The 13,556-nt window shown below is 54.9% G+C and overlaps 1 long non-coding RNA gene across 1 annotated transcript; it reads right to left on the reverse strand.

The window, feature by feature from the left end:
* Positions 1-397: 397 nt before the first annotated feature.
* LOC116147809 (uncharacterized) lies at positions 398-9,548 on the reverse strand. The gene is made up of 4 exons (XR_004131422.2): positions 9,495-9,548; positions 7,808-7,887; positions 1,232-1,401; positions 398-425 (listed from the first exon to the last, which is right to left on the reverse strand). It is a non-coding gene; the product is annotated as an uncharacterized LOC116147809 (long non-coding RNA).
* Between the last annotated feature and the right edge of the window lie 4,008 nt (positions 9,549-13,556).

The following is a 13,556-nucleotide window of genomic DNA, read 5'->3' on the forward strand; positions in this document are numbered from 1 at the left end:
TGCTGGCTACAGCAGCAGGCAGAGGAGAAAAGGGCTGCCCGAAGGTGATTCCCCAAAGCAGACAGAGGCAGTAACTAAGGCTAGGAAGCTCCCACAACAAGCCAGGCACTGAACCGGAACCTCATCCAGTCCTAGCACTCAGCATCTTGGGGTGCCTGTAAGGTCCGACTGTACAGGTGGGCAGGCAGTTAGCTCATTTGATCAATGTCTTATTGTTGGCACGTGGGGTCTCCAAGGCTGGATGCTCCAGAGCCACTGGAGACTCCTAGTTAAAGGTACCTGTGAGTTTGTGCTGGCCATTCTGGGCCCAGGAAACGTTTCCAGGACTTCTCCAGATATGAGGACCTGAAACTGGTGTACCATCTGTGATCTTGTGCAGTTTCCTGCTTTACTTCTTCCTCTGCACCAACTCAGCTGCCCAGCCCCTACAGAGTGAGAAGGAGGCAGTGTCAGGCAGAGGGAGAGCACTAGATGGGCTGTCAGGGGGCCTGGGCTCTTGCCCTGCTTTGCCACTGGCCTGATGGGTGACTGGGCTTTATTTTGGGCCTCAGTCTCCTCATCAGTAAAATGGACATTAACAATCACTGGGCTGTCGACTTTTACAGACAACGAAGGGCTCCCATGAGACTGAGTATCACTAGGGATGTTCTCATGGAGGGTCATCAATACCACTGGCCTAAGGTGCCCATCATCCCCTGGCACCTTCCAGGCCTCTTGCTACCCACCCACACCAGGAAATGCCAGAGCCTAAGGGACCTGGCTCTGGGCTCAACCTTGCTGTTCACTTGGTGTGACCTTAGACAAGTCACCCAACTTCTCTGAAACTTGTGCCATCCTCACCAGGGTAGGGGTGAAGATAGACCAGGCTCTGTCCCAGGCAGGGCTTTGCCACGAGGAATGAGGGCGACATTCACACACCTGGGGTGAAAGCTAGGACTGGTGAGGGTTGTAGATGACTGGGGTTAGGGACTTTAGGGACTGAAATCTGATCTCAGATTGGAGTAGAACCAGGATTCCTGTCCATTCCTGGTTAGGAACAAAATCTCAGATCAGAGTTGGGATTTGTATTCTGAATGCTGCTTGGGTCAGGGCTGGGGTTGGGGTTGGGGTTGGTGTTGGGGTTTGCATCGGGACTGTATCAAAGGCCCAGGTGGAACTGTGGCAGCGCGGAGAGGGACAGAAGCGGGAATGGGGAGTGTGAACTTGGCCCTGACCCACTGGGGGCTCTGACCTGGTCACTCTGCCTCTTTCGGGCTCAGCCTCCTTGTCTGTGAGTGGTGGGGGTTGGGGAGTCATCACTCTGTCCTGTGTCCTTGCAGCTCTCATAGAACAGCACTGGCCACCATGCTGTGAGCTGTTCCTCCAACAGGCTCACTGCTTGTGTTCTCTGCATACTGTCTTCTTCAATTATGACAAGCAAAGGAGAAAAGAGAGGCAAAATTACCACGACAAGCTATAAGCGACCATAAGCCCGAAAATATGTGAGGCTTATATTTGTGTCAGGCATTGAGTTTCTCCTGCTTCCCCCATGAGATCAGCCCCCTTCAGCTGTACCCCCAAATGACACAGGTTTGTCCTCTGGAGCTTCAGGCTGCAGGCTCTGCTTCTCCTCCCCTCCCAAGCCCTGGGACTGGGGAGAGGGAACCAGAGCTGCGTCAAAGTCTTGCAAGGAGCAGCAGGGAGGATCCCTCCTCAACCACCACCACCAACTCCCTGCTCCCCTGGCCCCTCCGAAGGCCTCTAGAGACCCTTCCTGCTGCAGTGGGAGCTGTGAAATGGGACCATCGTGGCATCCAACTCAAAGGGTCTGGCTCTGACCCCTAGTGCTTGACGGGGGGACTCCCACTATTCTGGCCCTTCTGCTGGAGCAGCTTCCGGCCACAGTACCATGGACCCCCAAGCTGGGCTGGGCACCCATTCCTCCCTCCCCAGCACATGGCAGCTAATGACAAGTACACACCTTACTCGGAGGCCCGCTGAGCTGTGTCAGAGCCTGTCAGCCTCTTAAAGCTACTCTTGGGGGCAGGTGACCCTGGGCCTCCACTGACAGAGCCATGGCCTTTTGTTCTGGCTTTGAGTCCAAGGTCTGGGGTGCATCACGCCTACCCCTAACCCCCAATCTGCCTTTCTGCACAAAGCTTTAGACCTGCCCCTCTCCTGGCAGGGATGGATGACCATGCACAGGCTAATGTGGGAATAAGCTTCCTGAATTGCTTCCATCTGCTTGCAGTGCTTTGATATTGTCGCTCAGAGTGGCAGCTCTAAGAGTATGCTCTCTTGGCCTGGAACACTCTCCAGTACCACCAAGTGGCCTTGCGGTGTCCCTGGAACGTGCTGCAGGCTTCCGTTGCCAAGTCTTTGACTTGTGCTCCCTCGGCTTGGAATAGTGCTGCTCCGTGAATCCATTCCTAACTCTACTCTGTGGGGCCTCAGAGGCAGAAGCAGGCTTCCCTAAACCCACGAAGCCCTCCTGGCCTGTGGCTAGGGGACAGGGAGGTGGCTAGGGGACAGGGAGGTGGCTGGGGGCGGGGCCAGAGCTGGGTCTGGTCTGAGTGAGGCCAGTCCAGACACAGCAGTGGCTTCAGCAACAGCAGGACAGCAGGTCTGTAAAGCAGACACTGGCTCCATCAGCCAATGGGGTGTCCATTCACAAGGGGGTGTGCCGGGGAGGCAGACCTGAACATCATTTGCCCCTGTCACCTCAGTCTTCACATCTATGATGGTCTTGGGTCCCTGAGCCCCTTCTGGCCCTGACCTTCTGAGTCACTGGGAGAAATGGAGGCACAGACTGGGAAGGATCTGATGGGGGAGGCGAGAGGGTGATTGGGATGAAGGTTCACAGCTCAGAGAAGGAGTGGTTGGTAAGAGGCCAGCTGAGGCCTGTAGGGTGGGCGGGTGAGATTGGGAACACACTCTGCCCTCCTCACCACTGTTTAGGGTCTCTCCCCCTTTTTCCCAGAGGGTGAGGGGCTCCAAACCTGGGGAGCCTGGGCTGTGCCCTGAGCAGACACTAGAGGATGCTGGTCTCTTTGTGAACTTGGTGGAATTTACACTCTGGGAAGGGGTCGATGGGGGAGGGGCATGTTTTGGTTAGGATGAGCCTGGACTGACCAGCCAAGCTGGGGAGGAGAGGCAAGCTGCTGGGTCCCTGTGGTACTAGGGTCAGCCTTCTGTGGGGACAACACTGGAGTCTCTCGATAAAGTCCTCCCCTCTGTGTGACACTGTGATTCCTTCTCCCACATCCATGTCTGGCGTGGCCATCTCAGAGATCCACCCCTGACCAATTAACCTTGGGCGAGTTAATCTCTCTAAGCCTCAGTGAGGCTACTGCTATTAGGTGCCTTACAGGCTCTGGTGTCAGCAGTGAGGGCCTCCCCGTCCAGCCTTCACTCTCCAGGGAAAGAAGAGAGGGTAGCTCCGGGTGACCCCTCACCACAACAAAGAAGCTTTGGGGTACAGACACCTCCCTGAGGGTCCCTTCCGGGATGGAGATGAGCCCAGGCCATGGCCCTGCCCCTCAGCCTTGGAGCCAATAATGAATGGGTGTCTGGAGCCCCGAGACCTGCTGCCAACAGCTCAGTCATGGTGTGTGGGGTTGGGGGGCCATGGAACCCCCCAGGGACTCCTTGCAGCCTCTGTGCTCAGCACTCTGCTGGCTCCTGTCTGGTCTTTGAGCATCTGGCTTGAGCCCCTCTCCATGTGGAATTCTCTCCCTCCAAGACAGAGCCTGATGGTCCAGTTGGCTAGCCCTTGCCTAGAAGGTACTAGGCATACTATTCAGCCATACAAGAATATACATATATTCATTTTCATATTCTTTTTCACCATATGCTACTACAAGATATTGAATATAGTTCCCTGTGCTATACAGTATAAACTTGTTTATCTATTTTATATATATTAGTCAGTACCTGCAAATCTCGAACTCCAAGTTTATCCCTTTCTACCCCCTCCCCCCTGGTAACCATAAGTTTGTTTTCTATGACTGTGAGTCTGTTTCTGTTTTGTAAATAAGTTCATCTGTCTTCTGTTTTTTTTTTTTTAGATTCCACATATAAGTGATCTCATATGATATTTGTCTTTCTCTTTCTGGCTTACTTCACTTAGAATGACATTCTCCAGGGCCATTCATGTTGCTGCAAATGGCATTATTTTATCATTTTTTATGGCTGTAACTTCAGTTTATTCATCTGTAAAATGGGGTTTAAAGACCTACCTGCCTCCTAAGTTCTTCTGGGATTTGGGGGGTTTGTCTCTGCAACTTGGCTCTGGGTTTAGCACAGAGTTGGCTCACTGTCAATTTCTCCTCATTCCTTCCCTCTGCTGCCCTTGAACCCTGACCCAGAATCCAAACATAGCCTCACCTGGTCCTCTTTTGCCACCGTGCCTCGACCCAAGCTGCTGTCTGGTCCCTGCTTCCTGTCATACTTGTCACTCTTGGGCTGCCACAAGACAGGACTGCCCTGCCCCCCCTGCATTGGGCCTAACTCTCCTCATTCCCCATGCCAGCCTCCCTGGGCTCATTTTGAAATCAGATGAGACAACAGGTGGGAAAGCTTTTTGTGGACTGTAGAGGGCTCTGGACATGTGAGGGGTTAAGGTAGTGTCTGCATTGGACACAGAGAGCCAAGGGGACTTGCCAGCAGTCCTGACAGAACCCTCTAGAAGCAGAATGTCCTTGGCCCTCCACCTCCTTCAGAGCTGGCTAGCACTCCTGCCTCTCCATCCTAAATGCCATTTCCCCTGTCTGGGCCTGAGCCACTCTCTACTGTCTGGGGCCGCTGGAAATTTCTCAGGTGTCGCTTTGATTTATGGCTCTAGTTAATTCTCCAGGAGGCCCGTGAGATGCCCTGAGCTCTGGAGCCTCAATGGGATAAATCATTTAACAGGTGGTTAAATATTCTTTAAGGTCTGAGGAGCACAGGCAGGGTGTAGATGGGGGGGGGGTTGCTCAGGCTGGGGGAGACTTGGCAAATTCCTCACTGGAAAAAGGGAAAACTATGTGGTCATTTCAGAACCCATGGGAGCAATTTGTCATCAGCAGTGGCTAAAGGCAGCACCTGTGGGCCCCTTCCTACCCTTGGGCCTGGGAGGCTGGGGGCCTGGGCATTGGAGGGTGTGGGGAGGTGGCAGGATGCGGAGGTGGCCTGCTGGGCCCTCTATGACCTGTGTGCTCCAGCCCTGTGATCTCTGTCAGGGGGTACCCACGGGACCCCAGAGGCTCTTGGATGGGAGTAAGGACTCTGAAACCACAAAACTCAGGGCCAGACACAAAGGTAGCCGTATGATGTGGCTGGCCACTCTAGGAAAGTAGGAGGTGGGGAGGCCGAGGGCGTACTGGACAGTGAGTATTCTGCCTAATGGCATTCAAATATGAGACTACAGCAGGCCAGCCAAACAAAACAGAGCTGGGCTCTCACACAGAGACCCCAGAATTATGCAATCCTTCTATCACACATTTCAAAGCGCTTTGCCATCCTTGATAACATTTAACCCTCACAACAGGCTCAGAGGTCAGCAGGGCAAGGGATATGACCCCAGTGTACAAAGGAGTCAATGAGCTCAGAGAGGCTGAAATCCTGCCAGAGGCAGCACAGCTAGCTAGAGGCCAAAGGGAATCAGGCCAGGGGCTGGGAGTATGCAGCTCACCTAGAGGGGGGGGAATCAGGAAAGGACCCCAGAGATCACTATGCCCAAAGCACCCAGTTTACAGATAAGGAGACAGGTCCTGAGAAGGGCAGAGACTGGCCCAAGGGAAGGACAGAGGTAGAGATGGGACGAGGCCTCAGGCAGAAGGCTTGAGGGTAGATGCCTGCCTACCCCCACCTCCGACAAGTGTTCTCCCCTTGGGACCTCAGTTTCCTGTAAATGAAGGTTGCTAGTAGAGTCTAGGGAGGCTGGGAAAATGGAATTGACAGTAGCCAGGGTGGGAGGGGAGGGAGGAGTGGGAGACCCTCCCCGGGACACCTCCCCTCCCTCCATCCCCGGCCTCCTAGCTCCGTGCTGTACCCTGTGCTCACATCTTCTTCCGGGCCCCCACCCCCATCTGTCCAGGGCAGCCCCAGGGTGCTGTGTCCAGGCTGGAGTGAGGCATTGCTTTATGCTGCAGGAGGAAGTATCCTCTTGGGCTAGGGCTGGAGGAGCAGGACAGGCCTGGGCTTCAGACCACCCCCTTGGCTGACCCTGGATCAAGATGGCCAGAGGGACCATCCCCAGAGAGGCAGATCTGCTCCAGGGCATCTGGGCTGGGGGTGGGCTCCGGGCATTCCCAGGAGTGACTCCTGCCCCAGCTCTCTAGGCAAGTCAGAATGCACTGGAACGGCTCAAGTGGGCACAGGGCCCAGGCAGGTACGGAGTAGCCTGCCCTCACTCTCACAGCCCACCTGCTTCCTATTAGAAAGCTGCAGGGCAGGAGCCATTCAGGTGGATAAATGGGAGGTTCTGAGAGCTCATGAGGCAGTGGAGGAAGCCCAAGTTGTGGGAGTGACACTGGCTTTCAGAACAAGGCCAGTCATCCCTTCCTTCTGCTCCCACCAAGCCCTCAGGGGGCCCTGGAACTGCCATGGACAAGTGCTGGGGAGGATCCCTAGGGCATCGTGTGTGTGTGTGTGTGTGTGTGTGTGTGTGTGTGTGTGTGTGTGTGTGTGTGTGTGTGTGTGTGTGTGTGTGTGTGTGTGTGTGTGTGTGTCAGTCAGGCAAATGTCACACTGTGGTGCCCACGCCTGCCTCTCCAGCCCACAGTGACCAGTGCTCTGCAGTTGCCTGCTTGTGGTCGGATTGGGAGTTTATTGAGCCTGTGGTTACTCTCTCTCCCAGGCCAGTGCCCTCTGTGGCTGGCCGAGGTCTTGATCCCTGTCCCACACCTGGGGTTACATGGCATAGAGCATGTCAGAGTACGCCACCTAGTCCAGAAGTGTTGTCAGAGAGAGAGGGAGGGGCCCAGGGTCCCCCAGTAAGTCTGGCCACGTCCCCCTTGGGCCCAGGCCAGGGCTAAGTATGCAGTGAGAGGCAGCACTGGTGCATTCCCCCCAATCTGGATGCCCCGTCTTCTGAGCCACCCCACAGCTCTCTCTTACAGCAATGGAGGATGAAGGAATACATCACCTGGGGCTCTAGCTTTATGAAGTACTCATCTGACCCTGGCCTCCAGGGTAATTAACTCACACCAGCACTGTGGAGCTTCAACAGCCATTAGCACACTGTCCCCAGCACCTCCATCAAACTGTCCACCTGGATGGGGCTTCCTGGGAGGGACTGGCTGAGTGGAGCCCAGGGCGGGTGGGGTTTTGGTTCTATCACTTGGGTTCTCAGCCTGGGGGAAACTGTTGCTCCTGGATTTTGCAGCAAGCTAGAGGGCTGCAGGTTAGATGCTTAGAAGGACTTCCAGAGGAAGAGGTTGAGTATGGTCCTCAGCCTCCAGGGCTGGGGGCACTTTGGACATCTTTTCTCCTTTTGTAGCTAGAGGCACAAGGTCCAGTGTAGGGGAATTGCTGACTCTAAATCTTGCTGCTTGTTACTGGCAGGGAGAGGAGCCCCACTCTAGTGCCTTTTGCATTACTTAGGCTTCTGGACTAATTAGGCCTTGCCCCAAGCCCAGGAATGTTGCCAATGGGGCGCTGAGAAATAGCAGAGACACCCGTCCATGGAGGGGTGAGTACTGGGGGACCTAGTTCACCCTACCCCAGGCTGCCCACACCGAGGGTGCCTGGGAAGGTGGTCTGGCCTAGGGGTGAGGACCTAGGGTGCAGGGAGGCATAGCCCCCACCAGGCCTGGTTCTACTAACTCAGCATTTACTACTCACCTACCTGTTTCTGCATCGTCCTGGTTCTCCAGAGCACCCTGGCTGACGGGGACTGGGCAGGCTGGGCAGCTCAGAGGCCCAGAGCTAGGGTGGAGAGAGCACAGGGGTCAGGCCCAGGGAGGAAGCTGCAGCCAACGCCTTCTCTCAGCCTGGGCTGCGGGCGCACTCCAGCCTGGAGCTGTTGGCTGTTTGGGAGATTCCTCTCCCCAGCTGTAGCCAGAGATGGGGATGAGCTGGGGGAAGGCAGTGCCTTGAAATGGAGTTTAGAGTACAGGGAGGCAGTGAGCCCCCAAATGACATCCAGCCTCAGACAGAGTAGCAACCCCACCAGGCCCCCTAATGGCTCATCACACCCCTATCCCTGTCCAAGCTGTGCCCTCTAGAAAAGAGCCTCAGCATGGGCCTTTCCAGATTGTGAACAAACACACATCTGACCACAACAGGCCCCTCCTCTAGGAATCTTTTCCTGATCCCCCTTCTTTCCCTTCCCCACTCCCAGTCCCTGCCTGGGGATGGGGCCAGATGTCTCTCCTCTGGGCTCCCAACACACCCTTGGCATTAAAATGGCTTATGCATCTGAGTCATCCAAGCAGCCCTCCCCAAGCATCTAGCACGGTGCCGGTCTAGAGCAGATGCTCCAATATCAGCCGCTGAGTCTGCAGGCAGGCTGGAAAACCATGGTATGGTTCGCACACCTGTTTGTTGTTGACCTTGGCCAGATCACTTTACCTGTTTAGGGTCAGACTGAGCTACTGTTTTTCAAACTTTTTTGAAATGCATGTAATATCAGGACACAATATATACAACATACGTATCATAAAACCAAAAACTGAGAAAATTTTGGGAACAGAGACAATACTTTGTGAACTGATGCTCTTATTGTACGGGTTATACTCTGATATTTTGTGTTCTCTTTCCTTTTTTTTTTTTTTTTTTGCTGTTATTCCCTTAAAATAAGGCTGGTTGCAAACCATGAAACGACCCTCCCATTCATGGGTGGCAAATATCGCCTGAGATGGTCCCAAGCTTCTCTGCTGCTTAGTGCTCCCCCAAAGCCTTCCTAATGCCCCCAGCAAAGATGTGGCTTTTACCTACCAAGACACAGATGCAGCAGCATGTTTGTGCCACTGACACTGCCTGTCCTCGGCCTTGTCCTAGCCTGAGACATCCTGCCCAGCCTGAGGGCTGACACTATGTGCCTCGGTCTCAGGAATGAGGCTTGAGGGAGGCAAGGCCCAGTCTCCAGCTGTCTGGGGGAGATGTCAGCCAAGCCATGCGTGAAGGCCTCAGGTCAGAATAAAGGAACCTCTGCCAGGCTCCCAGAGCAGCCCTAAACCTCATGCTCCTGCCCTCAGCCTGGTTGGGAGCCTGGCGAAGAAGTTTCTGGAAAACTCCACTTCCTGCCCTGGGTCCCGGCCTGGAGATACCTCAGCTCTCCTATGCCCCAGTCTTGCAGGGACCTCAGTGGCTGCCCTCTACCAGCCCAGGATCCCTCTAAGAGGGAAAGGGGGTGCAATTAGAAATTACAGGGGGATGACAGGCATAAACCAGGGTGGCTGGGCAAACCAGGATGAGCAGTGACCCAGCAGGGCAGCCCCCCTCCCCACCCCCCAGGTTCAGAAGCAGGGAAGCAGCTCACTCTGCACAGGCTGAGGAGGCTGCAGACGCCTTACACCAACCTCCTGCCTCACCTTAGCGGCCTTTGCTGCTCTCGGCAACGTAATACCTCTCTCCTCACAGACTCCATTGACCACTGGGCCCCTCCTCCTGGCTGACCAGCCCCTAATGTTGTGTGGGTTTAAAAGTGAACAATGATTGGCGGAGGGGCGGCCATGTGACCCAGTCCTCGCCAGTGAGATGTGAGGGGAGGGCTGCTGGCACTTCCCAAAAGGATTTTCCTGATAAGAAAAGCCCCTGGGAGAAGAGGCTCTGTGCCCTGAATCTGGCTTTGGCTGTCTGGGTACCAGGGTGAGAGCTCAGACAGAGCTCCATAGCTCTATCATGGTTGACCCCAAGGAGGACAGAGCAGGACAATGGAAGGAGCCTGGGTCTTGGTGACGCAAATCCTGAGCCGGCTGAGTGAGCTTGTGCCAGTCACTCATATGAATTTGCTCCACAGAGCCAAGTGTGGGAGACCCTATTGGTGTTGCCTGCCCAATATCCAGTTCCCCTTCCTCCACTAAGAGCTCTGAGGCATGAGCCCTCTGCCTCTCTTAGTATGTGGGTTTGTGTGAGTGTCCCCGTGTGTGTGAGCGCACATGCACGCGTGCACACACACACACACACACACACCACGGCTCCTGATCTGGGCCTGGCCCATCAGCGTTTTCTTCTTCCTGGCCGTTGTGATTGGTTCAGGATGAGCACATGACCTAGTAGGACCCCTGAGGCTCAGTTATGGGGTTTCTGCTGGGGCTTGTGGGACAGAGAAGTTTTTGCCTCCACTGGCGTCTCTACGCTGGGACTTCTAGGATCCGGAGCTGGATCCTATCGCCACCTTGCCACCCTGGGAAGAACCCAGGCACATGATGAGAAGAGAAGGTCTGAGCCCTAGGGGTGATATTTAGTGTCCTGCACTCAGTCCTATCCCTGGATGTCCCAGGGGTGTCAGCCAGTAAAAGTCACAGTATGTTTTGAGGGAGAGGGTTTAAGCCATGGTGTGTTAGTAACAACAAGCTTTCCAGAGGAAAGTCCTGATGTGTAGTGTTTGCTAATTCCCACTGTGTAAATACTCCTACTGGGGCTGATTCAAGCTACCAACTGGGTGACACTGAACGTGGAGTTGGGAAGAGAAGTCTCTTCCAAGTCCCTGCAGACCAGTTCCTGTATACAGCTGGGTGTAAGCCTCTCTGGCCAGGTTTCCTGTCATTTGTGACCAGAATAATCTCACCTGGGTACCCAGTCTCACTGTCTGGGAGGGAACTCCTTCTGGGCTGTGCCTGGGCTCCCCATCGGGGTCGTGCAATTATCTGGTGTCCCCATTCACTGTAACATGGGGGCACTCCTAGTTTCTCTGGGCTGTGCTCTGCTGCTTTTGGGCTCTGGGGGAGGCTGTGAGCCCCTGGAAGCCCCCCTACAGCCTAACCAGAGGCTCTGCCTCCCTTCCCCAAGTCCCACCAGATACTAGCTCATCCTGAGCTCTGACAAAAGGCAGAGCAATCTGTGCCTTCAAGCAGCTTCTGCTCTCTGCCTCTACTGCCTGGGACCTGGTTGCTCGTATTTTGTTTTGGTTTGTTGTGGGAAGGGGACATAGGGAGGCTAGAACGAGCAGAAGGAATGCAGAGTGATATCTAATTGTCCTGTTACATGGGGCAAAACCAGCATCTCCCTTCCCCAGATTATTGAATTAGATGAGATCGTGTATTCAGAGTGCTCGGGTGGGAGCATCACGTGTGTGCAGTGTTCCATTCCTGCTGACCCGTACTGTTATCTGTGTTGCTCTTCTGTCTGTACATCCCCCACTGCCCTTCTGACTCCCAAATCCCACAACCAGCTCTTCCTACAGCTTCCCCATCTCATTAAATGGTAGCTCCATCCTTCCAGTCAGACCCAATCCTGGGAACTGTCCTCAATTCCTGTCTCACACCCCACACCCTGTCCATCAACTAGCCGCCAGCTCCACCTCCAGATGTAAGCTGGGTCTGATCACCTCTCACCGCCTCCATGGCTTCCCCCTCTGGTCTGGCTGCTCCCTGTCTCTCCAGAAGGACTGCAACAGCCTGGCCTCACTGCTCCCACCCTTGTCCCACACTCAACACAGCAGCTGAGTGATCTTGTTAAACCCAAGTCAGATCATGCCACTCCTCTAGTCTAACACTTGCTGTCTTCAGAGTCAGAATCTGAGTCCTCCCAATGGCCAACAGGGTTCTGTGAGATCTGCTCCACCCTCAGCCCTCTGGTTCCCCTCCTGCCTTTCCCACCTTGCTCACTCTGGTCCAGCCACACCAATTACACTCCACCTCTGCGTCTTTGAAGGTGCTGTCCTCTCTGTCTGAAACCTTTACACCCAGAGTTCTCCCAGCTTGGTGTCCACAAGTCATCTTCTCAGGAGGGCCTCCCTGCATCCCTGATCACTCCATCTCCATCCCCTCCTGGCCTCCTTTGTTTCCCCCATTGTTGATCACCATCTCTTTTACCTCTGTGTTGGACAAATTATCTGTCCACCTCTCCTCCATCGTTCCAGGGTTGGGCAGGGCGACCAAGTTACTTACCTCACTGAGATGACACGTTCCTGGCTGTCCCGGTGCTAGACTGGTCAACTCAACTCACAAACATTTAGCCAACACCCATGATATGCCAGGCAGTGTGTTGGTACCAGAGAGCAGGGGAGGCCTAGGAAGATGGAGAAGGATGCACCCCAGCCTGGAGGGAGGGGCAGAGGAGTACTGAAGAGGGGAGGAGCCTGGGTGAGAGAGCTGAAGCAGGCCCCACCCCACCCTCCAGTGGCCAAGTTTCTGGTCTAGGTTTTGGGGGTTTGGAGGTGATGTTTGTCATTCTCTTTGGCCACCCAGGTCCTAAGAAGTTGGGGAACCTCCCCTGTACAAGTACCCATCTCCCACTATGGGAACACTTGCTTTCCGAGACTCCCTTGCAGCCAGGCCACGGGCATGTGACCCACATCCTACCAAACCGAAGCAATGACCCGAGAGGTGGCTTCCCGAGCAATCCATTGTGGTGAGGGCGCCCCTGGAGCTGGGCTGCTCAGTCTGACCTCTTCTTGGTGAGAGAAGAGGCAGGCTGGCCACATTAGGATGTGGAGCAGTGGAGGCTTGAGAGCCGTGGCAGAGTGGTGAGCCTCTCCTGGACTGGGAAGGGGCCCAACAGGCAGGCTTCTTTCTGTAGCGCTCCTGTCCTCCAGTTTTGTTTCCAAGGCTGACCCCACTCAGGGCCACTCAATAGTTGCAAAGATGGCTTCCAGAAGCTCTAGAAGCTGTGTGCTCCCAAGTTCCTTTATGCAGGAAGAAAGAGACTAGCCAGTGTCCTAAACCACATTTCAGTTGGACTGTATAGATGCAGGCCATGAGACTAGCCCTGACCTAGCCACTGTATAAAGCATTCGGTTGGCTCAGCCAGGTCACGTGGTCCAGCCCAGGGGTAGCATGCACCTCCCGGACCTCCAGGATCCCCCAGAGAGCAGAGGCTCTTGGGAGCAGGGAAAGGGGGAGGGGACAAGTTGGGGGAAAGAACTGGTGTTCACCATGGACCCAGGGGCCACTCACTAGGGTCTCTCCTCTCTCAGCCTTTCCTTCTACTCTGGGGGAGTGGGTGCTAAAGGGAGAGGCCATGAACCTGAGGGAAAAGGCCACCTGTATTGCTTCCACATCCACTAACCCCGCATCCTTCTCCATCAGCCCCGCCCACCTGCCCAGACTGGACGTTGGGTATGGAGGGCCACCCAGGCCCCACCTCCAGTGGCTTATCTAGGATCTTTGGGCCTGAGATGGGGAGGAAGGGCAAGTCTCGAGTGGCATTGAAGGTAAAGAAGCTTGAGAGAGAGACATAGGCATCTGACGAGGCACCCATCACCCCATTGTGGCTCCTTTCCCTTCTTGGAGCCTCATCCTGCTTGGGGAGAGGCACCTTCATTCTGCACATTCCCTTCTTAACAGTTGGGGCAGTGACCTGGTCCACAGTCTGAGCATCTTACAGATACCTGTTCTCCTGAGGACTAAACTGAGCCTCCATCCAAGCGCTGGGGAGCAGCTGCTCCCTCTGGAGGATCCCCCGACATCCCCACTCCCCCCACCCCCAGA

Source organism: Camelus dromedarius, chromosome 19 (genome assembly GCF_036321535.1).
Source record: "Camelus dromedarius isolate mCamDro1 chromosome 19, mCamDro1.pat, whole genome shotgun sequence".
Taxonomy (NCBI): Eukaryota; Metazoa; Chordata; class Mammalia; order Artiodactyla; family Camelidae; genus Camelus; species Camelus dromedarius.